General features: G+C 41.7%; 1 protein-coding gene across 6 annotated transcripts in view; it reads left to right on the forward strand.

Moving 5' to 3' along the window:
- The window catches only part of CADM1 (cell adhesion molecule 1), a 752,856-nt gene that overhangs the window by 294,194 nt on the left and 431,636 nt on the right, over positions 1 to 27,026 (forward strand). The window contains exon 2 of one of the 6 annotated variants that reach the window (XM_033918803.1): positions 21,318 to 21,403. The exons of the other annotated variants lie outside the window; for them this stretch is intronic. The gene's annotated coding sequence lies outside the window, so the exon portion shown is untranslated. The remainder of the gene's footprint in view (positions 1 to 21,317; positions 21,404 to 27,026) is intronic. 6 annotated transcript variants of the gene reach the window in all.

The raw sequence follows: 27,026 nt of genomic DNA on the forward strand, positions 1-27,026 counted from the left end.
AGGCCCAGAGTCACAAGCAGCTGCTGTAGGATTCAAACCCAGCTCCCTAGAAAGGTGGCCTAAAAATCCCAAAATTGTCTCCCATCCCAACCAGCCTCCTCATTTAGATGTCGGGTAATCTTTCTACCTTGCTCTCTCAGTACTTGCTTCTGCAGAAATGTCCTGTGCATGCTTGAATTCTGATAAGGGGGGAGGCTTAGGGAGCCCAATCAGGTTTGGAGCTAGAAACATCATGTTGGCTCATCCCTATGAAGAAAGAAGGAGACCCTGGCAAGCGAGTTATCAGAAGACAACCAGAGCCTGGGACCAACATGATTTGAATAATGACCAGACAACAAAAGGTAGAAACAGTAATTTTATTTTCCATTTTGTGATTACAATATGTCAGATTTGAAATGTGTATCCTTCCAGAGCTGGTGTTGGACCGCAAACATGAGCTAGGATTTAACAGAGAGAAGAAAAGTATTTTTTGTTTGTTTATTTTGTTTACACCACAGGACCAGTGTGGGTAGGAAAGGGACGTATGGTCACCTTACTCATACACTCAAGGAGCTCAGAACGCTGACAAGGAAGAAAGCCTTGGATCCTTAGTTTTCTCTCTCTCTAACCACAGTACCTTCTCACACTGGCACTTAAAACATAAATCTCTCATTTCTGTACGGTCACTTGCCAGTCACTAGTCATGCCGTCTCCCATTTCTTGCCTGGCACTCAGACAGTAACAGCTCCCCCACATCAATCATGCCATTTAGGGGAAACCTTACTCTATTAATCACTTGATGCAAACGAGGGGTGAAGAGGATATAAAATAAACCCACCAGGATGTTTGAAAAAAAAAACCCAACAAAACCAACACAAAACACCCTATTGAGCAGGAAAATCGAATCAAATTGAATCGAAAAATCGATTCAATAGGCTGAATCGAATCTAAATTTTTTTCCTGAATCGGGCAGCTCTAATGGGCAGACTTGATGGGCCATTTGGCCTTATCTGCCATCATGTTTCTATGTTTCAGTAAAAACCTACCTCTTTAATTTATATTACCTGAAACTGGGACTTTCTGCTTGTGGAACAGTGAACATAAGAATAGCTTTACTGGGTCAGACTAATGGTCCATCAAGCCCAGTAGCCCATTCTCATGGTGACTAATCCAGGTCCCTAGTACCTGGCCAAAACCCAAGGAGCAGCAATATTCCATGCTTCCGATCCAGAGCAAGCAGTGGCTTCCCCCATGTCTCTCTCAATAACAGACTATGGAATTTTCCTCCAGGAAATTGTCCAAACCCTTCTTAAAACCAGCTACGTTTCCACAACCTCTGACAATGCATTCCAGAGCTTAATTATTTTCCGAGTGAAAAAATATTTCCTCCGATTGGTTTTAAAAGTATTTCCCTGTAACTTCATTGAGTGTCCTCTAGTCTTTGTGATTTTTGACGGAGTGAAAAAATCGATCCACTTGTACCTGTTCTACTCCACACACATCTCCCTCAGCCAAAGACGTCTTCATCCCATTTACCATGAAAGTAATTGGCCTCCCTAATCAGGAACTCCAGTCTGCATCTTCTATCCACTAATGTTTTTTTGCTTTTTTAAAAAAAATTTATTTATTCATTTTCAATAATACAATTCAAGATATACTTGTACAGAAAGCTTTTAAGTCTAAAAGAAAAATTCCAACAATAATATAATAACTTCAAAGATATTAAATTAACTTAAATCAGCTCAAGTCCACAAAAGATCCAAAATGTAATTTATAAAACGGAAACTAGGAAATATTAACTAAGGAAAAATGATGCAAATTAACTGATATGGACATCTAAATTATTCTATAATCCTTTCTTTTCCTTCTCAAGCCGAGATAGAGTTAGGAAAGTTGTCAGCTGGTAGGGCTCAAAGAAACATATTTTTGTGAATTATATTGTATAATACATTTGCAAGGATATCGAAGGTAAAAAGTTGCTCCGAGAGCTATAATTCCTGGCTTTAACATAAGAAATTCTTTTCTTCGCTTTTGTGCGTCCCTAGCTAAGTCTGGGAACATTTGTATCTTAAGTCCCAAGAATTCTTTCACTCTATTTTTTTTTAAAAAGTCTCAAAATCCAGTTCTTATCCATCGTTAGGGCTAAAGTTGCCACTAATGTTGCAGGAGTAGCCATTTCTCTGTCTGATAATTCCAGTAATGCTGATACATCTATTGGTCCTTGGCTATTTTCCTGTTGTTGAATTTTATTTTTCTTGGGCAAATAGTAAACCTGTGTAAATGGAGGTAATGAACCTTCAGGAACTTCCAATATTTCCACCAGGTATCGTTTTAACATCTCACGAGGAGTAATTGTTGTAATTCATGGAAAATTAATCAGTCTATCCACCAATGTTTATCATTACGTTGACTCCCTGAACATCAGGCTGTACTACCTATTTGCCTAATTTATACTTTGTTGTTTGGTCCTGCCACTGTATGTTATCTAAGACGTTCTGCATTACTCTTCTCCCTCGGTATTCGCGGGGATAGGGGCAGAGCCGGACCGTGAATAGGGAAAAATCGCGAATATCTTCTCGTCCGGCTCTGACCCACCCCCGCCTCCCTACCGCCTTCCCCCCAGCATCCTGGCCTTACCTGGTGGTATTGCGGGCTTTCGGGGCAGGAGCAATCTTTCTGCGCTCCTGCCCCATGCAGATCGCCAATAAAAAATGAGTACCATGAGTCCCCGTAGTCTCTCGAGACTACGACGGGAGCTCACGGCAGCCATTTCCTATTGGCGATCTACATGGGGCAGGAGCATAGGAAGATCGCTCCTACCCCGAAAGCCCGCTAGACCACCAGGTAAGGCCAGGATGCCGGGGGGAAAGGCTGGAGAGAAGCGGGAACGTGCTATATTATGGGTTTTTCCCCCCTCCCCCAAAAAACTCACGAATATGTGAAATCGCGAGTGTCGAAACCGCAAACGGGGAGGGGGAAGTGTACTTCATTCTGTTATTCCTGCTCCTTAGTTAACTTATGTATTGTCTGATTTGTAACCTGTTCTGGGCTCCTTTGGGAAAACCAAATAAATAAAAGAAATGTTAATATGAATGTACTAGCCATTTAGGGGGGGGGGGATTCATTAAGGGACACTAACCAGAGTAGCACACCCTAACGATTAGCACGTGCTAAATGCTAAGATGCCCATAGGAATATAATGGTGTGTTGGCGTTTAGCATAGTAGATTGTGGGCATACCTAAAAGATAGGCGCACTGTTTTAGAATACCACCGATCTGCGTACAACCTAGGTAGAGATCTTTAGCCTGGTTTTCCTTGACCTAAATGTTTTGCCACCTATGGCCAATTAACACAACTTTATATATAATGGGAGTCTTTTAGAGATTTGCACTAAGCCCCATTCTGGTCAGTGCCGATTTTCTTTTAGACGTTGTAAATAGAATTTAAGTGGGCATTAGTGTTTTGCGGTATTTTACCCTTTAGTTAATGTGTGCTTTGCTCTTCTGTCTCATTGTACAAAATAGGACCTATTCTGAAATTAGCATGAACTGTGGCAAAATAATCCATCTTAATAACATTAGCCCACATTGATGGCTTCCCCCTAGAACAGGGGTGTCAAAGACCCTCCTCGAGGGCCGCAATCCAGTCGGGTTTTCAGGATTTCCCCAATGAATATATATGAGATCTATTAGCATACAATGAAAGCAGTGCATGCAAATAGATCTCATGCATATTCATTGGGGAAATCCTGAAAACCCGACTGGGTTGCGGCCCTCGAGGAGGGACTTTGACACCCCTGCCATAGAATGCGTTTTCTTCCTTCCCCACCCATTCCCTTGCTTCAGCCCCTTTCTAAATAGATTTGGACAGAGTGCTGAGTGGTTTTCAACAAGTCTGAGGTGTTTGTGAAACCATAAACCATGCTGGATTTATTTCACTTTTGTCTCAGTCAAATTTCGAGCCCTGGGGTTGACATGACCATTATTAATAAATTCTTCAAAGAATTGTTAGTGGGGGGAAAAAAATCAATAAGCCAGTGAGTGAAGTCTGCCTCTTCTGTTGAGGTGGCTGTATGACCTTAAATAATGTTTTTTAGAGCTATACTGTATATTCATATTCAATCTGATTGTGCTCTGAATACAATTTTCATAATTGGCTGAATAGTGATTTAAAGTTAAATACAAATAATCTAGGGCTGTATTGTATTAAATGCTACTGAAATAAACACTTGAACTTTTATTTCAGGTTGCTTCTTTTATTACAGTATTATGTTAAAGCTCAAAGCCCATTATTCATATTCAGCATTCTTATTTGGCGATATAATATTTTCCCATTATTCCATTAGTCTTGGTTAGGGGGCTAGTCTTGGTTAGGGGGCTAGTCTTTGACCAGAGGGCCGCCGCGTGAGCGGACTGCTGGGCATGATGGACCACTGGTCTGGCCCAGCAGCGGTAATTCTTATGTTCATTATCCCGAGTTTGTCCGTCAAGCCCCTTCCCTTCCCTTGTTCAAAAGTAGACTAAAAACCCACCTTTTTGATATAGTCTTCAATCATTAACCCTACTCCTCTGCCCTTCAACCCAGCCAGCTGCTTAACTGTTCCCCTGTTCCCCTTAACTGTATCCATGACATTCTGTTCGCCTTGTCTGTTTAGATTGTAAGCTCTTTTGAGCAGGGACTTTGTGACTGTACAGCACTGCGTATGTCTGGTAGCGCTATAGAAATAATTCATAGCAGTAGTGTGAAGAGTTTCAGTCTTTGGGAAGCAAAACTGAGATTGTGATGTCATAATGCCTCATTCTACCAATAAGAGCCAACCTCATCAGTGATGTCATAATGGCTTGATTGTCCTGTACTTCCTCTGCTCAACAACCCAGCTAGCAGATTAATTGTTCCCCTTAACCGTATCCATGACATCATGTTTGTCTGTCTTGTCTATTTATAAGCTCTTTCGAGCAGGGACTGTCTTCTTTGTGACTCTGTACAGCACTGCATTCATTTGGGTAGCGCTATAGAAATAATAGTAGTTGTAGTAGTAGTCATATTTGGCTAAATAGTAAAATGTGCTATTTGGTACAGTTCTATTTTTCAAAGCATTATTTCTGTGTACAGTGGGTGAATCTCAGAAGCACCATCTTTGCAAGTCAGATTATATATTGCATGCTACTTCCATTTGGCTATATAGACTGTTCTGCTGTGCCCTGACCTCTTAATGAAGGGTAAAGGAGGGTTCGGTCATGCCTTCTTACAATTTCATTTTACCAATAGCCAGGGCAGGATTAACCAATAGGCCAAGTAGGCATGTGCCTAGGGCCCGAAATGGTCAGGGGGGCCCGATGAAGGAGGGCATCAACATTGTTCTTTCCAAATGGCGATGGGCCCCCACCAGCATCGATCGGCAACGTGGGCCCCACCCTGATCAGCAACACCCCCCCCCCCCCATCGACGGAAAATAAGACAAGCAAGCAACGCGGGTAAGAAAGGCAAAGGGAACTGTAATTGTGCAAGCGGTGCTGCTTGCCCAAAGCTTCCCTCAGATGCAACTTCCTGTTTCCGCCTGGGCGCGTGGTGGAGTGGGGCGGGGCAGGGGGGCCCAGTGTACTTGTGTGCCTAGGGGCCCTCGACGAATTAATCCTGCCCTGCCAATAGCTGTTCTGATATGAAATGTCATTAGATTTAGCAACTTTTTCACAATGCTATTGACATACTGGGAGAATAAGCGAGCAAAATATGTTTTTATTATTTTTTCTCCTCAGAAGCCCATAATATATCCCAAATAATAATCGTACCAGCCTGCCAACCTCTACCCCTGCTCTCACTCAACCTTTTCCTTCTACTCTGTTACGTAGAACAAATTTAATGGGCTCCACAGAGTATCAAACACTGCCTTCACCTACTCTGTAGGCTTCTTCAAATGGCAGAGCTTTCATCTTTTTTTCTGAAAAAGTTCAGTTGATTTTCTACATATAACACAAAACAAATGGATGTGCCAGAGGAAAAAATATATATAAAGATTATAGAGAAGCAGATTAATAATACTTAAAGGGCAATGTTCCTTCTAAGCTGCACGGCTGCGCACCTTTTAGCAGGAGGCCATGCAGATGTTCAATCCCACTGTACAGCCAGTGGAGTCAGGACCAGCTCCCCTCCGGTATCACTCTTCCTTCTTGGTCTGCTTCTGCTGTCCCCAAGAAGTAGCAGTGGCAAACCTTTTCAAAACCTGGCACTTTGGGTCGGGGCCACCTCTGGAGAGCATCTGCGCGTGCACGGACGCGACACGGTATTGTCACGCCCGCACATGCTCAGAGGCCCTGCAAATGCGGCTCTGAGCTCGAGAAGAGGAGGTTTGGGGGGGGCGTGACTTGGTTGGAACAGGGTGGGGCTGAGGGGCGGGGCCACATGTCCAGATTTTACTCATGTAAAATCAGGTAACCTTAACCAATTACACGTCTCCCTCCGTATTCGTGGTTTTTGCACTCGCGGTTGCGCTTATTTGCGATTTTTCAGATGCTGGCTCCGGCCCCCAAAATTAGGTCATGAGTAAAGTTCCTTTTCTTTTACTGTACCGATAAAGTTTAGCGCTTACCAGCATTCACTCTGAAAATCGCTGATTCTATGCTTTCTCCCACAAAATCACTGCTTAAAATCTTTCACGCTTAAAATCTTTCACCCTCAAAATCGCTGCTTCCCAGCAACTCCAACACAGGCAGACATCCAGATCAGTCACTGTGGATAACATGTGCAAGCGGTGGGGCCCTGCCATCCCCTCTCCCCCTCCTCCCGCTTCATGATCATCCGAAATCCTTTCAGACTTGGAGTTGGGTGGGTAGTTATGTATTTTGCTGCGCTAACAAACCTTGTTTTTTTTCGCTTCCCAGCACTGTAAGTGATTCAGCGTGACAAGGAGGAAAACACACATTTGTCATCTCCTTGTGCAGCCGCCAAGCTGCGGAGAGTGCGCTTTGACACGCACCACTACACCACACAGGGGGGTGGTCAGGAGAGAGCGAGCTAGAAACTTAGCGAGAGCCGTTCTCTCCAGCTTTCAGCATTCACTACCTTTAGGTTCGGGAAGTGTTGTCTTCGTTTATGTTTTCTTTTTTTTTCCTTTGTTTGGTTTAAAGGGGTACATAAATTTGGATTTAAACTCTTGCTGCCCTCCCACTACCACAAATAGTAATGATAGGGGCTTTAAAAAAAAAAAAAAACCCCGCGAATAACAGTTGAAAAGTTATTTGTGTTTTTTCCGTATTTGCGGCTAGGTTCCGTCCGCATCCACCGCAAATACGGAGGGAGAAGTGTAGCATCAGTCTAAATTTATGTCTGTGTTTTTAGGTGCCAGGATCCATGTGAAAATTTTAAACATGGGTCCAAAAAGTAAGTGTGTCCAAGGGAAGGTCAAGGGCGGACTGGGGGCATTCCTGCAATGTATTCACGCTGTTTTAAACTCTATAATAAGTGGGATCCACACCAGAGTTTTGTTGGTGTAAATCCTCACACCTAAACTTATCCTAGCACTAATCACATTTACAGTTCTATAAATGGTGTCTACCTTTGAGGCACCTGTTGAAATACTGTCAAGCTAGAACGCCCTTCCAAAAGAGTAAGCAAACTTGTTTGAAAAAAAATAGCAAGTGTTAGAGCAGTGGTCTCAAACTCGCAGCCCGCCAGGTATTATTTTGAGGCCCTCGGTATGTTTATCATAATCGCAAAAGTAAAATAAAACAGTTTCTTGATCATGTCTCTTTAGCTATAAATGACAATATTATTATTAAGACATAGCCAAAAGGAAAGATTTATAAACTATAAAGAGTTTTACCTCACGCAAAATTGTCATTTCTTTAATAAGACATTAGCTATTTTTTTTCTGAGGCCCTCCAAGTATCTACAAATCCAAAATGTGGCCCTGCAAAGGGTTTGAGTTTGAGACCACTGTGTTAGAGCATTCTAGATTCTCCTGCTGCTGACGCGCCATCTCCTTTGGAGAGCTTGATTGCTCTCAGCCAACTCGGCTCCATCGAGTGTTCCTCTAGCACCCTTTGTTATAGCTGGGACTACACAAAAGGGTTGAGTTGTCTTGTGCTAGTCTTGTTGTTTTATTTTATTTTTTTTATTCTTTATTGATTTTGAAACTTTGAGAGTGCAATACAAATAATAAATCATAAAAACTGCATAAAACACACTATTAACTATACAATTATTACATTAAACAATCATTTTCTCCCATCCTCATCTTCATTCTTAATATAATAATATATATGATATGATTACAAATTATAATTAAATAATTTAACTATTCAAAAATACATTCTCCTCCCCCCCCCCACCCACCCTCCCTGGATGTGTAAGAAAAATCTAATGAAAAAGAAAAAAAACAAACTAAAAACATGACCTTTATTACAATGCAATAAAATTAGTCAATGGACTCCATACATCATTGAAGGATTTACTGGTTCCCAAACGTTCCGCCATCATCCTTTCGTACTTATATGTGGTACACACATTTACCCACCAAAAAGTGAAATTGATCCTATCATGGTTTTTCCAATTCTGAGTAATCAGTGGAGCACCTATTCCTTTCAAGATCAGGAAAAGGCAACTTTTATACTTGTCTAGAGTAGGCTTAATATGTAGCAATGTACCACAAATTACAGCTTCATAAGATAAGGGAGTAACTGCTTAAAGAATGAGATTAATTTCTCCCCAAATTGACTTCCAGAAACTAAGTATCAATGGACAAAAATATAACAGATGATCCAAAGTCCCTATATTAATATGACAATGCCAGCATCTATTAGATTTAGAATTATCTATTTTTTGTAATAGAACTGGGGTCCAAAAAATTATATGCAATAAAAATAACCATGTTTGTCTCATAGATGCTGACGCTGTACATCTTAATCTCCAAGTCCAAATTCGTGGCCAACGAGACACAGAAATATACTGTGCTGTGCTAGTCTTGTTGAGATTTCTGGCTCACCCACTGTTTTCCCCGGACTTGTCACTGTCAGTCTCGTTTCATTAGCTTCAGTGGAGCTGACTGCAGGTATGACTGCAAAGATCCAGCAATAAATCATAAGCCACTGCACATTGCTGGAAACGTAGAAGTGTTGATGCTCTAGCATTGAAGGCCCCAGGGGTTTAGTGCGTCGGCAACACATCTGCCAGGCAGTGGCAAGGATTTTGTGGGAAGGCCAATTGGTCCTTTAAGAAAAAGTCATTTAGTATGAAAAGGACAATTAATTTTTGGCAGTTAGTAGGATTAACGCATTCAGATCAGTGTCACTCCACTTGAATTAGTTGTGAAATCGGCAGCCAAATGTGCTTATGTCTGTAGAACAGCCCTTAGTCATGTGACTTATATTTCATTGGGTGAGAAGCGTAGAAATTCTTCAAATGTCACTCATTGAAGGAGACGACTTAGCACGTAGATCAGTTTTCTACGCGCGTGCATAGGCACTGGCAGAATTAACCCACGCTATATATACTGTATGAGGGGCCGCCGAAAAGTTCACAGCCCAGCCAAGAGGAGAATGATGTGGAGCCATGAAACGTGCAAGTTATTCCACACTTTCCTTGGCCCTTTTCGTTCCAGTAATATGAAATGAAAAGTGTGGATCAACCTGCACGTTTCATGGCTCCACATCATTCTCCTCTTGGCTGGGCTGAGAACATTTTCAGCGGCCCTTCGTACATGGAAGTAGTAATGTACAGCACACCCTTGTGTGTGATTCATGTAGGCATATTTTTTTTAAAATGCACATTATTTGTGGCCCATTACACACAGAAATTGACACCTGCCTCAGAGCTGGTGTGACTGAGGGTTCATAGACAACCCCGCGAAAGACAAAGGCGCGCGCCGACAACTGAGCGCAAGACAGAAGAAGAAAATTACAGTTTTTAGGGGCTCCAACGGGGGGGTTTTGTTGGGGAGCCCCCCCAGTTTACTTAATAGAGATCGCGCCGGCGTTGTGGGGGGTGTAACCCTCCACATTTTACTGTAAACTTAACTTTTTCCCTAAAAACAGGGAAAAAGTGAAGTTTTCAGTAAAATGTGGGGGGTTACAACCCCCCACACCCCCACAATGCCCCTACAATGCGACGCAATCTCTATTAAGTAAAGTGGGGGGGGGGTTCCCCCCCACGCCCCCCCGTCGGAGCCGTAAAAACAGTAATTTTCTGCGGCGCGCGCCTTTGTCCCGGCGCGCTTTTGACCTGACACTGTGACTGAGTTATAGCATTTGTGTGTAGTGGAGTTCAGTCAAGGAACCTGCCTTTTGTAAAGGTATATACACGCGTCTAGGGCTAATTCGCATATGTGGCGCCCCAAAAATTGGCGCTGAATAAAAGCGCTGTTCTATAAGCCGGGGCTTAAAGTTAGGGGTGGCCATATGCAAGGAAAACATAGTGGACTTGCCTGCGCCTAAACTTAGGCATGGATGCCATATTCTATACTTATGTGCGCAATTGAAAGTAATGCTCTGATCTGCCCATTCGTGCACGCCCTTTTTGATTTGAGCGCTGTAGCTTTTACTGCCACGGCAGGCGATAAAAAAGCCTAACACAGCTTCATAAAAGGGAGGGGGGGGGAGATGGAGCCACGTTAGGGTTTTTTTTTTTTATCACCGGCTGTCGTGGTAAGAGCTCTGATACTCATAGAATTCATATGAGCATCGAAGCTTTTACCACCGTGGCCTACAATAAAAAAAATCCTAATGCAGCTTCATAAAAGGGGGGGTGGGATTATTTGTTAATTTGTAAAGTGATAATTGCTATTTCTCTGCTTTTCAAATTTACATCTTCTATCTTTATATTTTGCACAATATTAGGGGACATACATCACTGTTTCTGGGGTTGCATTATATACAGAGTCCAACTTCATGGTGGTTCTTGATGGTTCAGTTTAACTTTTGTCTACTTATTTCTATTTTAACCCTCCTCCCCCCCTTTATAAAACTATAGCGCAGTTTTTAGCGCCAGCCGTGGTGGTAACAGCTCCAACATTCTTAGGAATTCAAGTTTCAAGTTTATTAAAATTTGGATGTAAACGCAATATCAAATATTTTCAATGCGTATAACAATAATAATTTTAGGGGACAAGATAAAACAATTTATATCAATAAACATACAGTTGATATACATAATAGATAGTGATACATAAGGAAAGAGGGGGTGAACTACAATTATTTAAGGAATAGAAAAACATGAGCGCCAGAGCTGTTACCGCCTTGGCCGATGCTAAAAACCACGCTACGGTTTTGTAAAAGGGGGGGAGGGGGGTTAGTTTGTGATTTATTTACTCCATTCTGGGCGAAGGTGTTTTCTGTGTTCCGTGTGTATGAAAGACACGGTTCTTTGATAGCACTGACTGTGCAGGATCAATCTGGCCTGTTTAGTTTTTCAATGGGTGCATTGATGTTCTACTTCTCACTGCTGTATGCAAGATGCTGCCTTTTCCTAGGTACACAGTAAAATGTGGAGGGTTACAACCCCCCAAACCCGCCATAACGCCGGCGCGATGTCTATTAAGTAAACTGGGCAGGTTCCCCAACAAAACCCCCCCGTCGGAGCCCCTAAAAACTGTCATTTAGAGCGGCGCACGCTGTGCTCAATTGTCGGCGCGCGCTTTTGTCTTTCGCGCCGTTGTCTATGAACCAAGGTACAGAGAAAGGAGGCGAAAATGGTAAAAGGATGGGACAACTTCTCTATGAGGAAAGGCTAAAGAGGCTAAGGCTCTTCAGCTTGGAGAAGAGATGGCTTAGGGGAGATATGATAAAGCTCTATAAAATACTGAGCGGAGTGGAAAAGGATAGATGTGAATCGCTTGCCTACTGTTTCCAAAAAGACTAAGGGGCATACAGCGAGGCTACCAAGTAGTAGACTTAAAACAAACTGGAGATAATATTTCTTCACTCAGCGTGCAATTAAATTCTGGAATTCATTGCCAGAGAATGTGGTGAAATCAGTTCGCTTAGCAGGGTTTAAAAAAAAAGACTTTCCTCAACTGCTACCTGTGCCCTTATCTGATCTTATCTTGCGCTCTGAAATGCAAACTAAAATAATAATCTAGATTAAAACACTTTTTATATAAAAACCCTAACAGAGACCCTAAAGATTACACTGTTGCCTAAATTGACTTTGCTATACAAGCAGAGTACTGAACTAAAAAAGTAAGAGAGAAGGACAATGAAATATATAGTAACATAGTAAATGATGGCAGATAAAGACCTGAACGGTCCATCCGGTCTGCCCATAAGTTATACCCAGTAAAAAATGCATGATTAGATTAACTTGTCTCTTCTTTGATATTTTTGGGCCATAGACTCTAAAGTCTGGTATTGTCCTATGTTCCAAATGCTGAAGTTGCCGTCCAAGATCACTCCAGCCTATCCACCCATGCCGTTGTTTGCAAGATATCTACCGTAAAGTCTGGCCAGTAACATCTTCATGTTCCAAAGTAGTGGAGTTCCCCTTGATGCCCACCTCAGTCCATCCTACACTGAATTGCTATATATGGGACACAGACCGTTTAAGGTCTGTCCAATACCAGCCTTAGTTCTTTAAATTACATCCTTCGTTTTCTAAATAATCTACTGAAGCCCAAGTTTTACCTTTTCCCAAGTGTGGATGCTAGCAGGTAAGATATTCCAATGGAGTTTTTCTTCCCCTTAGCAGATCCTCACTCAGCAACTCCATAAGCCATTATTAAGATGGACTTGGGAAAATCTACTGCTTGTTCCTAGCATAAAATCTGTTTCACTCCTTGGGATCTTGCCAGGTACTGAAAGCAGGATACTGGGCTTGATGGACCTTTAGGTCTGTCCCAGTACAGCAGTTCTTATGCTTATGAAGTAGAAGGGTGAGAGACGGGATGAGGGTGTGTGTGTACTTACTAGAGAATGACACGGGGACAAATTTTCCCCCGTCCCCTCGGGAACTCAATTTCCCGTCCCCGCAAGTACTTTTCCTGTCCCACCCCATTCCTGCAAGCTCCGTTCTCATCTGCACAAGCCTCAAACACTTTAAAATCATAAGCAGCAACATTCTAGAGCTCAGATCGTAATGTCATAATGCCTCATTCCACCAATGCTTAAGCTCCGTCCTCATCTGCACAAGCCTCAAACACTTTAAAATCATAAGTAGCAACATTCTAGAGCTCAGATCGTGATGTCATAATGCCTCATTCCACCAATGCTTAAGCTCCGTCCTCATCTGCACAAGCCTCAAACATTTTAAAATCATAAGCAGCAACATTCTAGAGCTCAGATCGTGATGTCATAATGCCTCATTCCACCAATGCTTAAGCTCCATCCTCATCTGCACAATCCTCAAACACTTTAAAATCATAAGTGTTCAAGGCTTGTGCAGTTAAGGCAGAGCTTACAGGAATGGGGCAGGGACGGAGACAAAACTCACGGGGATGGAACGAGGAAACATTTGTCCCCGTCTCATTCTGTAGTATTTACTACAGAATCCAAACAATGCTTGCTTCAGGTGGCTGCTGCCGTTGCTTGTGTTCCTCTTATATTTCTCTATGCGTGAATCATGTCTATCTGTGTATGATTCACCGGCCTCAGGCACACTGACATAGAAATTGCAGCAGCGTCAGTGTATTGTGCGTGTCAGTCATCTCCTGGCAGTACCACTACAAGCTTTCTCCATTTCAGCCCCCACCCCCTACAGATTTAAGCTGTTTGCTATTAATGCAGCCTGTTTTGAGTGAAACCTGTCGAGCGCTCGCTGCCATCTACAAGAGGTGGGCCGTGTCACCCTGAAGCATCTGCGTGAATCTGCTCGTAGGGTGACAGTGATAGAAGTGATAGGCAGGATCCTGTTCCTGACGTTCTCAGATGTGGCGGGCTGGAAAGAGCAGTTGCTAATAGTTTAAATGGATTTCCAAACTAACATATTTGAACACAGTGCTTTGTAACCAGGTGACAGGATTATTATTTATAAAGCATCATGAATATGTCTAGTGCATTACAGTCAGAGGAGAATTTGGTTCATAGATAGTTTGATCTCGAGAGCTTCCAGTCTATTTAAAGTAATGTTAATGTATGCAAAGGGAACAAGGGAACTCGGGGAGGTTCATGACTTGTTCTAGGTCACACCGCGAGTGACAGAACTGGAGTAGGGTCCTAACCATATTCTGTCCTACTTGAGATAATCCCAGGATCCAGTGGTTGGGCAGATTTTATTAAACCTGACCTATTTCTTTCTTAACCAGTATGTTGCTTTCCAAAAGTTGCTTTTCACAGGCTATAAAGATTCCTCCCCTTTTAATAGAAAACAAGGTCTCTGCTAACCTTTTTGGGAGACTTCCAGACAGGTTTCACCCCCCTCCCCCTTGCCCTATTTCAGTTTAGAGTTTGATTGAAACTGTAAGATGGCTAGTGGCGCACTAGGAGCTCCTTTTACGAAGGCGCGTTAGGGCCTTAATGCGCAGAATAGCGCGCGCAAGCCGCTACCACCTCCTTTTGAGCAGGCAGTAGATTTTCGGCTAGCGCGCTAAAACGCTTAGCGCACCTTCGTAAAAGGAGCCCTAGGTGATTAGAACGGAGATGGAGGTCCTTTTATGCAGGTTAACCTAGAAGCCAGAGAAAATAATGGCAGATAGTCAATATGGTCTATCCAGCCTCCCCTTCTGTGCCAGCTACTAAGCTCTACAATCCAACAGAAGCTAAGAAAATGACATAAGGCCTGAAACAAAGTACGGAGGAAAAACCCCCCGACGAGAGAAACAGCAAAGACAAGTAGAGTTGAACAAAGGTCTTACGTCAGGCCAGGAGAATGCACAGGGTAAAAATATCGGTACTTGTACAAATCCAAAATACAAGAGACCCGACACGGCATCGTTAGCTGTCATTTTGATATTCGTTAAGGCGAGAAAACTAAGGGCTCCTTTCACAAAGGTGCGCTAGCGTTTTTAGCGCACGCACCGGATTAGCGCGCGCTAGCCGACAAACTACCGCCTGCTCAAGAGGAGGCAGTAGCGGCTAGCGCGCGCGGCATTTAGCACGCACTATTCCGCGCGTTAAGGCCCCAACGCGCCTCTGTAAAAAGGAGCCCTAAGTTTATATATGTGGGCTCTTCTAGAATTAAATGGCAAAAAAGAATGCAAAGACATAGGAACAATAGGGGAAAAGATCCCATACATAATTTTTAAAATTACACCACTCCCTCCGTATTCATGGGTGATGCGGGCGGGCCATAGGCGCGAATACGGAAAAACCGCAAATAACTTTTTAAATGTTACTCACAGTTTTTAGACAAAGCCTTCCGTTTTTATTATTGGAACCGGGAATAATTTTTCTACAGCGGTTTCTGGGCAAGCAAGCAAGCAGCGATTTCTGGGCAGGCATGCTGGGAAGCAGCGTATATCTCAGTGCATACTGGGAAGCATGGAAGCAGCGAATTTGTGGGAGAAAGCATGGCAGCAGCGATTTTCAGAGTGAATGGTAAGCGATAAACTTTTTTAACGGTACAGTAAAAGGAAAAAGAACTTTAACGATGATGTAATTTTGGGGGGGCGGAGTCAGCTACCAAAAAATTGCGAAGAAGCAGATACGGAAACCGCGGATACGGAGGAAGAAGTGTACACTAACACATTTAAAGTGTATTCTCCAATAAACTGGAAGCCAGTGAAGTGCCTTTAACAAAGGGGTAACATTATCATATTTACGTTTACCAAAGAGTAATTTTGCCGTTGTATTTTGAATAAGTTGCAATCTTTTCAAGTTGTATTTACTCCAACATATGTAAAGTGAATTAGCATAATCTAATTGGGATAGACTAAGGGCCTGTTTTACAAAGCCGTGCGGCCCCGAAGCCCATAGAGATTTAAAAAGCTTCAGGGCTGTTGCCACAAGGCTTTTTTAAAACAGGCCCTAACTGCTTGAACTAGAACACCAAAGTGTTTTTGAAAAAATAAATGACGGGCCCGTGTAAGCATCCAGAGACAAACCCCCCCCCCCCCATTTTTTCATCACATTATTAATTTGAGAAGAAAAAGAAAGTGTGAAGTCCAAAATAAAACCCCAAACTCTGGAAATGAACTCAATCTGCAATAAATCTATTGAAATTAGTTATACAGAAGGAGGCCCAAACCACCACTGCAGCTGTGTCTGACTCTGGGAAAGTCACTTAACCCTCCACTGCCTCAGGTACAAAATAAGTACCTGTATATAATGTGTAACCAAAGAAAATCCCATCCCCTTGATACTTAAATTCTGGAAATCCATTTAGGGTCAAATTATTACGATATTGGAAGTTCCATTATCATTGTCATATGATATAATATTGTTTGGAACACTATTAGACCAATCAATGCAAACCAGAATAAATTGCTCCTAATCATGACAGGAGTACCATGCAGTTTATAATGAAAAATTGGAAAAGTTGGGATAACTTAAATTATAATTTCTGGTGGGAATCCTTATGCCAGATTTATAAGTTTGAATATATTAATTATTTACAGTTGGGACACCATAGCAAATTCATGGAAATTTGGGGCCCGTTAACAAAATATTGTAAGATATGAATATGATTTATTAACATTAGTTCCCTTTGATTCATGAAAGATTATTATATGCATCCAGGAGGGGGGGGAGGAGGATTTGGATGGGGGGTATATAGTTGTATATTATTTATTGGAATAGAGTGCAGTATGTTATATTACTTGATTGGAACAGAACCAAAAGGAAAAGGGGGGGGTGGGGTCCAACCTTGTCTGCAGTGAAAAAACCAACCAGGAGCAAACAAGCCAAAACTGCAGATATGTACAACGATGTAGGCAAAATTTATTGTGACAACCAAAATGTAATTAAAAACCTTTTTACCAAACAAGGGACCTAACACGGTCCGTGTTTCGGACAACTTTCATCAGGGGTCCATGGTAGAAAAGGGAAAAAATCCAAATCAACAAGAAAAGGTTGTCCAAAAAAACAATAACCAAAAAAACATCCTCAAAAGCTCAGGTCTACATATCCAATAATATCCAAAAAGGAGAAAAGACCTCAGTGTCCAATAGGGGCTCTATAAAGCTACCCACATAGACAAGCTGATTTCAAACATAATTTGAGACCAGCAGACACATCCTTGGTCAAAAACTCCCAAGTACGAGAGATACAATGTATAAGTCTCTTTTAAAAAACACTCTCTTTCAAATTCAATTTTTTCAATAAAATTCACTTTCACTTTTCAATATACTTTTTTTAGTTTTTTCAATTTTTCTCAATGAAAGTCACTTATCTGAACGTTGCTGTTTGAATGTAGTCCTGGGGTTAGAAAGCAGGAAAAACTGCTCCGTGGAGAATAAGCTGAAAGTTATTCAAGCATGATCATTAACACACTTCCACAATTGTGGAAGTGTGTTAATGATCATGCTTGATGTGTCTGCTGGTCTCAAATTATGTTTGAAATCAGCTTGTCTATGTGGGTAGCTTTTTAGAGCCCCTATTGGACACTGAGGTCTTTTCTCCTTTTTGGATATTATTGGATATGTAGACCTGAGCTTTTGAGGGTGTTTTTTTGGTTATTATATTACTTGATTGTTCATATGTTTGCACTATGTATTTGATTTTAAAAATGAATAAATAATTTATTTTTTTTTTTTAAGAAAATCCCATCCCCCTCCCCTTCAAGAAGGAAACTGGATGTACAAATCATTGCATTCGGTTTGGGTAAAACCAGGTCCGGAACAATTTGTCTTGAGAGAAATTAGAGCGTTAAGAACACCAGTAACACATGATCATTGTGAGCAAAATGATGATGAGGGTTCCTGCCTCTGACAGTTTATCTGTGGACGCTTTCTGAATTCCTTCTGCATTCACAACATTGCAGGTCTAACACGTCCTTTTCTGATGCTGAGCTTGGCGCTTATGTTTCCTTGCACCTGATAATGACCAGTAGGATGCTTGCTGTGCCTTAGGCAGACATGAGTCTCTGAAACAGATTCTCTTCCATCCCTGTGGAGGTCTTGCAGTACCTTGATGAGTTTCTAGAGCATAAATTCTGTTCTCATTCCCTTGTTAACGTCATGTCTGATTATGCAGTGGGACTAAAGAGCACACACTTTCTAGAAAAGCTTTCACATATCACTGGCCGTGATATCAACAAATATCTGCTGTTTACTTTTGGTGATTTGGTTTCTGTATTGAGATGTCTTTGATGTTGTTTGATAATTTTATTATATTTTCTGATATTTTATTTTTATCGTTTGTTGTTTTGGGTTGGTTATTACTGTTTGTTATTGCGTGTGCTCTGCCTAGAATTTGAGAGAGAGAGCTAGCTGTAAATTTTCAAAATAAATAAATTATTTTCTGTAATGCAGGGGTAATTCTATAACTGTGTGCCTATGTGTCTTTCTCAATAGCAAATATAGACTTTTCTTCTAGGAAATTGTCCAAACCTTTCTTAAAACCTGCGCTATCCGCTCTTACCCCAACCTCTGACAATGCATTCCAAAACTGAACTATTCTCTGAGTGAAAAACTATTTCCTCCTATTGGTTTTAAAAGTATTTCCCTGTTGTATTGTATCCTACTGCAACACACTATATGTATCCCGTATTTAGCCCTTCCCCCTCCTAAATCGTTTATGTAAACGAGTTCGTCCCCACGATTGCCTTGTTATGTTCTTCTTTTTTCGAATCGCACTGTATGTAATTCATCTACCTGTTGTGAACCGCCTTGAACTCCCTGGGTATGGCGGTATACAAAATAAAAAAATATTATTATTATTATTATTATTACTTCGTGCCCCCTAGTCTTTGTAATTTTTGACGGAGTGAAAAATCGATCCACTTGTACCCGTTCTACTCCACTCAGGATTTTGGAGATTTCAGTCAGCTGTCTCTTTTCCAAGCTGAAGAGCCCGAACCTTTTTAGTCTTTCCTCGTACGAGAGGAATTCCCCCTACTAGTGTAGGCCCTCTTATGACTATATAAACAAGGACATTTGTGTTGATGGCAGAGCAAGAGTTGGGGTTCTATTCTATGAGTAGTTCTTACTGGTGGTTCTGTGTTACAGATTCAGACTCTTTCCCTGCAGGCGTAACACAAGATCTCAGCTTTCTGGCATTTCACCATTCATAAGATGCAAATGGGGTCATGTAAGCAAAATTCTTCTCTTTCCTTGCATACAAGTACACTGCACTCACCCTGAGGGACTCTAAAGCTTCCTTGTCTCCTCCAGTGCAGGCCGTGAGGCGTGCTGGGATGCGGTTGGTGGGTACAAAGCTAGTGTTTGTATTTTTTATGAATGAAATATAATGGGATGCAGAGCTTGCACAGCTCATGTTCATCCGGTTGGGCGACTGCTTCAATTTCTGGCTTCCTGCCTTAGATCTGAGTGATGCATTGACCCAAGCAAGTGAAATGAAGTCTCTTCAAGCCCCCGTATGTGTATGTTATGTTATGTTCAATCTTATATTCTTCCGAATTCTCATTAGAGTTCTAGGCGGGTTAGAGGCAGAATTTTGTACAGAGTTAAATACGAGTTAACAAAGAATTATACATGCTACATAAAGTTATCAGATTGTTATCAAATTATACATACAGTCTGAGGTAAATCATAAATGGCAGCTGACCATTAACCTTGTCTTTTTTGGGGGGTGACTCGTATTTAGTCTGAGTGTCTTTATTTTAATGACCATCTTGTTTCCAGTCTCTGGTTGTACTTCACCCTATTCTCTTAACTCTGTTTCCAGGGCCTCCATATCCATTTGCTGTTTCTTTTTTTCTCCTGCTTCACTTTTTGCCCTATATCCATCTTTAGCACTGTTTTTTCATACTCAGCTTTCTTCTATTTTTCTGCCTCCATCTCAAATCTATTTTTCCATCTCTTCCCTTTCCATCTCTTCCATCTATTCATGAACTCTTATCTCCTCCCTCTCTTCTCTTTCCTTCCCCTCTGTGTCTGTCTATTCCCCATGTGGCAACAGGAAGTTGGTATAGAGCAGTGGTCTCAAACTCAAAGCCTTTGCAGGGCCACATTTTGGATTTGTAGGTACTTGGAGGGCCTCAGAAATAAATAGCTAATGTCTTATTAAAGAAATGACAATTTTGCATGAGGTAAAACTCTTTATAGTTTATAAATCTTTCCTTTTGGCTATGTTTTAATAATAATATTGTCATTTATAGCTAAAGAGACATATGAGCAAGAACTGTTTTATTTTACTTTTGTGATTATGATAAACATACCGAGGGCCTCAAAATGGTACCTGGCGGGCCGCATGTGGCCCCCGGGCCGCGTGTTTGAGACCACTGGTATAGAGTAAAGGTCCCTGGGGATGACCAGAGACCTCCTGACTGAATTGCTGCAGGGAAGATGATCATTTGTAAGACCAGACAGGCAGGCTGGCACGGAAGGATGCCATATTCACGGACAGAAAGTTCAGATGGGCCTGGGCAGTGTTCTTCAACAAAGCCCGCAGCCTGTCTGCAGCAGCCACCTCCTCCCCCAGCACAAAAATAGTATGGACTGCGCAGGCCGCCCAAGAAGTCCCCAAGGGCCGCCACTGGCTCACAGACCTTGCATTGAAGAACACTAACTTAGGTGGTTAAGTATTGAATATTATACTTCACTAACCTCCTCCTCCCCCTCCCCCTCCCCCCCCGCCAAGCAGTGCAAACTAAATACCAAGCAACCCATAATATTAGAATAGGTGGTTTGGAATTTAGCTCGCACCGCTCAGCAATGTGGCTTGATGAAGGGGGAGGGGTGGTAAATAAGGAATTTCTGGGCATAGAGCTAGTGATGACCAAAAAACACTGACTGCTGCCAGCTGATTATTTATCTCTTTTGACAAAAAAAAAAATGCATCTGGTTAATACGGTTATTATTAGAATGCATTGGGATTATATTTCCTTACATGTAATTTTCTAAAATGCCAATAAAAATTTACGAACTAAAGAAAAAAAAAAAAAGCATGGAGATTCTGTTTGTGTTAAAGGCTCTGTATATTTCATAGCTGAGTTTTGTCCGAAACTAACCTCTCCCCCACCCCACCCCCTTTTTATCAAGCTGCGCTGCCAAGCAGCGCAAGTGAAATTGCAAGCCGCCCATAGGAACAGAATGGGCGGCACGGCAGCGCGGCTTGATAAAAAGGGGAGAGGAGGGTAAACCTGCGTGTACAGGACACTGAAAGTGTCCATTGTAATCCTTCGGAAGAACTGCAGATGGCAAGATTATTTATATATCTTATGGAAATTAATTTAGAATTAAAGATTTAATCAGAGATGACATTGGGTTTTTTTGTGGTTTTCACTGTCCTTGCTTTCAGCACCTGAATAAATTGTAATTGCAGATTTTATTCTATTTTTTTTTTTCTTTCTCTAGGTAAGATAAGATATTTTTACAATCATTATGGTCTTGATGTGAGTCTAGGGGTATTGGAAGACAGTTCTAAGGAAGAAGCACAAAATGTAAGTTATTTTATGTCCAGTATTGATATCTCAGCAGTGTCATGTACTAGTATAATGGAGATGGCTTTGGCTTTAGCTAAAATGATCTTAGCTTATGAAGAGAGATTTTCACTGTCATAGTGCTCACACGGCTGGCACTTTTGGGAACCTCCATCTCTCTATAGGTAACGGTAATAAATATTTTCACTGTGGAGGAACTGTGCTAGGGTCCTTCTTACCCAGAATTAAAAAAAAAAATTCAAATCCTCTCATAAAACCAAATCCCCGGGTGTGCTCTAGACCGGTGGTTCCCATCCCTGTCCTAAGGGACCACCAGCCAGTCGAGTTTTCAGGATATCCCTAATGAATATGCATGAGAGAGATTTGCATATAATGGAAGTGATAGGTATGCAAATCTCTCTCATGCATATTCATTAGGGCTATCACGAAACCCCGATTGGCAGGTGGTCCCCCAGGACAGGGTTGGGACCCACTGCTCTAGACAGATCCGCCTGATGGATATGAACGGTTTTTAGCTGCCATGTTACTTCTTGCTTGCTCTTGGAAGGTGTCTCTTGTGCAGTTTGTTTCCATGAACGGAGTTCCAGGAGCACATCACAAGCTTCATGGTGTAGCTTCATGGCATTTCTGGTCCTTGAGAGCCGGAGCCAGGTCAGGTTTTCAGGATCTCCACAATGAATATGTACGAGATGGATTTGCATGTATTGTCTCCTTGAGATGCAAATCTATCTCATGCATATTTATTGTGGATATCCTGAAAACCTGTTCTGGTTCAAGCTCTCGAGGACCGGAATTGCCTACCCCTGGTGTAGACATTGAAATAGGTGGCTGTGGACAGATTCATGTTTTACCCAACAGAGCATTGGCGACTAGAGAGCTTGGGGAAGAGGCCAGAGATTGGTTTATTTGACCCTCCAAACGACATTTCTAAGAACTGGACTGGGCTGGGCTGGTAGCATTTTAGCAGGGCTGTGTGCTGGTAGCTTTCTAGATGCTGTGAGCAGAGGTATGTCGGTGCCACTTGAAAAGGATTCTGTTTGAGCATTTGGCTAACCAAGTCTCAAGCACATTAGCTGTTCACACAGAAGAGAATATAAGCCTAGGCTTTATTTGTTAAGGTTTAATTTCGTAGAATTGAATTTTAGAAAACAAGAGAGAAAAATTGCATCTAGTACGTCCATTATGTTATACGATTACCCAGAATTCCAGGTTAATTATTGTTATCCACTTAGAAAAATTGTTTAGATGGCTGTACTATAGGTGACTTTAACCAGATTTAAAACAATATTCAAGCCATTATTCAAACAGTGGCTGCCAATGAATATATATGCACACTATTTGCATATTTTTAGCTGCTATTCAGATAGGGGATGATTCTATAACAGGACACCTATTTTCAGGCACAAATAAGGTACCCACTTGGAGCTTATTCAGTAAAGAAAAGCATGCACATATTTTTCTGTACAGAATTCTAGTAAAGCAGGGCAAATCCACACCTATATTTTAGATGCAGCTAATTACATGGACCAGTTATACGAATAAATTTGTGCATGTGCACTCTGTCCAGCCAGTGCCAGTATGTATGCCCGCTTTCAGTCTTTGCTTCTTTTCAGACATTTGCTATATTATCTCAGTGTGTGGGATGAGCTATGATCCTTGCGAAATCTGTTACTTATTTAAAAAAAAAAAAAAAAAAAATATCCCGCAACATCCTACAGTTCTATGTGGGTTCCAAAAAAACCCAAATCCTATAACACTAAACAAGCTCCAGGTATTCTTATCCTGAGTATAGTGCCATGATATTTTCCAACTATGAATACCAGTTTTTAATACAAGAAGGAAAAAGGCCTCAAGCCATGGAGCGCAATGCTGCACCAGAGCTATGAGGGAGAGAGAGAACATGCCATGTTCCACCTACATGTATGGCCTTCTCGCATTTAAGAGCTAAGACAGTTATGCACATACGCTCTAGAATACTTTTACTGGCTATCCTCCATACATGCGGAAGTGTAAGAATAGTATTCTAGAGCATATGTGCATAACTGTCTTAGCTCTTAAATGCGAGAAGGCCATACATGTAGGTGGAACATGGCATGTCTTCCACTTACTTGCACAACTTACAGAATAATGTGCGTGATGGGCATAAGCGCCACACTTACACATGCCCATCTATGCCTGCCATATGTATTGGTTTCAGGAACATTGTCTACGTTAAATTCATCTTGAAGAAAAATTTCCAACTGAGATGGATCAACAAAAATAAACTTATTATTCTCCTAAGTCACCAAACACTTGCATGGAAATTTCAGGAAAAAAAGGGCTCCCACAGCCAAGACACGAGCTTTAAGCTGCAGGAACTGCCTTCTCCTATAATGGCTGCTGTGAGTTCCCGTAGTCTCTCGAGACTACGATGTAAACTCCCTACAGCTATTTCCTAATGGCGATCTGCACGGGGCAGGAGCGTAGGAAGATTGCTTCTGCCCCGAAAGCCCGCTAGACGACCAGGTAAGGCCGTAAGACTTAACGATGGTTGTTTTTTTTTTTCTTTTTTCCCCCTCCCCAAAAATTGCGAATATGTGAAACTGCGATTACCGAAACTGCGAATGGGGAGGGGGAAGTGTAGCTTGTTTTTCCAGTTCAGTTCTAAAGGTAACCAGCAATGTTGCCGATAGTTGATTGATAGTGCTCAATTATTGGCAAAAATAGTCTTGTTACTCAAGTAAATTGGGCACACGCCCAGACTTGTGCACCTGATTTTATGCACCATTCTAGAATTCCCCTGAATATTCTCAGTTCTGCTGCTGGGGTTTTATTACAGCCGTCACCGCTGCTGCAAATGTAACCAATATTTTTTAATAAGATAAACAGGGAATTAAAGCTTACTGTCTGCAATAATTTCATGAAAGCAACCCGTGCCTTTCAGTTTTGTATTACTCATCAGTAAGCTGGAATCCTTTTTTTTTTTTTCCCAGTGCAGTCAGTGGAAACAAAATATTCCCCCTCCTTTCCAGAGAAGAGCATCTGTAGAAAAACATCAGATGACGTTTGACATATGCGCCAGATGTGTTCCATATTTTTATTTTCTTCCGTTTTAGCAGTCAGGCGAGGAAGGCAGCCCTCTAGAACACAGACACCGAAAAATGCCAAAATGATTTATTTGGATGGATGCAGGAAAGTTATATATTCCTTTCTCACACTTTATTTATATTTATTTGAAAATTTATATTTGTCCTTTCTCATATCACACTGAGGCTGGAGAAAAATTAGAGAGCCTGCATTCTGGTCCCTCTAAGGAATCCTTGTTTCACCGTTTTGTTAGCAGTCAGTCTGCTATAGCGTCCCTGTTTCTCATGGATATTTTCTTTCCGTCAGCTTATATCTGTGCACTTATTTTCCTCAATCATTCATATATTTTCAGGGTTTTTTTTTTTTTAACTGTTATTCATTTACTAAATATATATATATAAAATCGGTACTTTCAACTCTCTGCAGAATTAAACATTGCAAAGACTAGGAAAATGGGCATTACTTGGTGAAAGAAGGAAACCAGAGTTGGTACCTTTTTAAATCTAAAATAGTCCATGTTAGACAAGAGTAGCAGCTGTGTTGCAGGGTTGAGCCGTATTATGTGGGTTCTTCTGTCATTGAGTGTCTCGCCACTGATCGGCTCTGGCTGTGAGGTGGGTGCAGTTTTTGAAATGCTGTAGAGGTGATCTGGGAGAGAGACAATTTAGATGGGATGGAGAAAACAAAAAGTTAGAGCCTTTTTCCTAAGGCAGGGGTGTCAAATGTCGGGTTTTCAGGATTTCCCCAATGAATATGCATGAGATCTATTAGCGTACAATGAAAGCAGTGTATGCAAACAGATCCCATGCAAACAGATCCCATGCATATTCTTTGGGGAAATCCTGAAAACCTGACTGGATTGCGGCCCTCGAGGATCGACATTTGACACCCCTATCCTAAGGCATTCTTGTTTGTGTTTGGGTAAGGGACCTTCTGCTCTTGGGGTTCTTTTCTTTCACTATCCACTATTCGAAAATGGTGCCTTTCTGCTTATAGAAATAAGGGCATTTGCAGTCATGGCCCCTTTTCTTGGGCACAAATTGCCAGAACCTGTTAGATTGGAAAATAGATTATCTGTATTTTCATAAATTAGTCAAGACCTGGTTGTGGCACCAGACCTTTGGCTCATGTGAGAGGTCTAAGGGTATAGGGCCCCACTTTTTGGTAGTATTTTACTAAGGTGTGCTACGCATTTTAGCGTGTGCTAAATATACACGTGCTAAATGCTAATGCGCCCATTATAAGTCTATGGACACGTTAGCATTTGCTAAAATGACTAATGTGCCTTTGTAAAAGAGGGGAGGGGTCAGTGTTTTGGCTTAGCGGGTTTATAGTCAGATGAGGGGGGAGGGGTTCCAGTGATATTTTAGATGGGGTGTCTAGTTTTTTTTTTCCCCTGACTGTATTTTAATTAAGTAATTAATGGCTGTGTTAATATTGTTACTGATTTAATATTTTTATTTAGATGTCCTTTGTTAATCACCTTGAGCAGCTTTTGTAGAGATAATGGATAAAAGCAGTTAAATAATTTCGCAAGAGCAGTGACAAAAGCGCACAAGTCTTCCTGTGGAGAGGAGCATAAGCCATGGGACTCACGCCGTTTCTCATTAAAAGGTGCCACACAGTGAATAGTGACCCGAACAAAATCACACGTCACGAAAGACAAAAATTAGAAGTTGATGTAGGACAAACATTAGGGCATCCAGCATTGCAAAAACTTGACACATTTGCAGAGTGTTCAAAGGACGAACTTAACACAACGCACAAATTCTCATACTACTTGAGCAAATCTTGCAAACAAACCTGGACATCCAGTAGGTTCTAAATGAGCCCTTTGAAACTTGCTAAAAAATCTGAAATTCTTTTTTCCTGTCTACCGTTGATATCACAATACCTGGTTGTTAGACACTCTCTTCGGTGCACTTCCCTTAGATCAGTGTGTCTCAAACCTTTTTAGTTCTGGCACACTAAACAGAGGAAATATTTTTCGTGGCACACTAAATGCAGCAAATGTTTTTTGCAGCACATTATAATTGAAATTATAAATTTGCAAACCCCCCCCCCCCCAAATTAACGGCGTCTTTTACAAAGCCGCGCTAGCGGCTGGCACGCGGCAACAGCCCTGAAGCCCTTTATATCTCTATGGGCTTCGGGGCCGTTAGCGCAGTGCAGACGCTAGCACGGCTTTGTAAAAGAGGCCGTAAATCTGAGAGTTATTTATTTAAAGTTCTTTTAAGCTATATATGGGTAATTGTAACAACAGTGAAACTAAAGTAGATAGCCGTAAGCCTGAAGTCATTATGCCATTGTATAGATCCATGGTGAGACCACACCTGGAGTACTGTGTGCAATTCTGGAGGCCATATTACCAAAAGGATGTGCTGAGACTAGAGTCGGTCCAGAGACTGGCCACCCGGATGATCGCGGGTCTCAGGGATCTCCCGTACGAGGAAAGGCTGGATAAATTACAGCTCTACTCACTCGAGGAACCCAGAGAGAGGGGAGACATGATCGAGACGTTCAAGTATCTCATGGGCCGCATCGAAGTGGAAGAAGA

Source organism: Geotrypetes seraphini, chromosome 13 (genome assembly GCF_902459505.1).
Source record: "Geotrypetes seraphini chromosome 13, aGeoSer1.1, whole genome shotgun sequence".
NCBI lineage: Eukaryota > Metazoa > Chordata > Amphibia > Gymnophiona > Dermophiidae > Geotrypetes > Geotrypetes seraphini.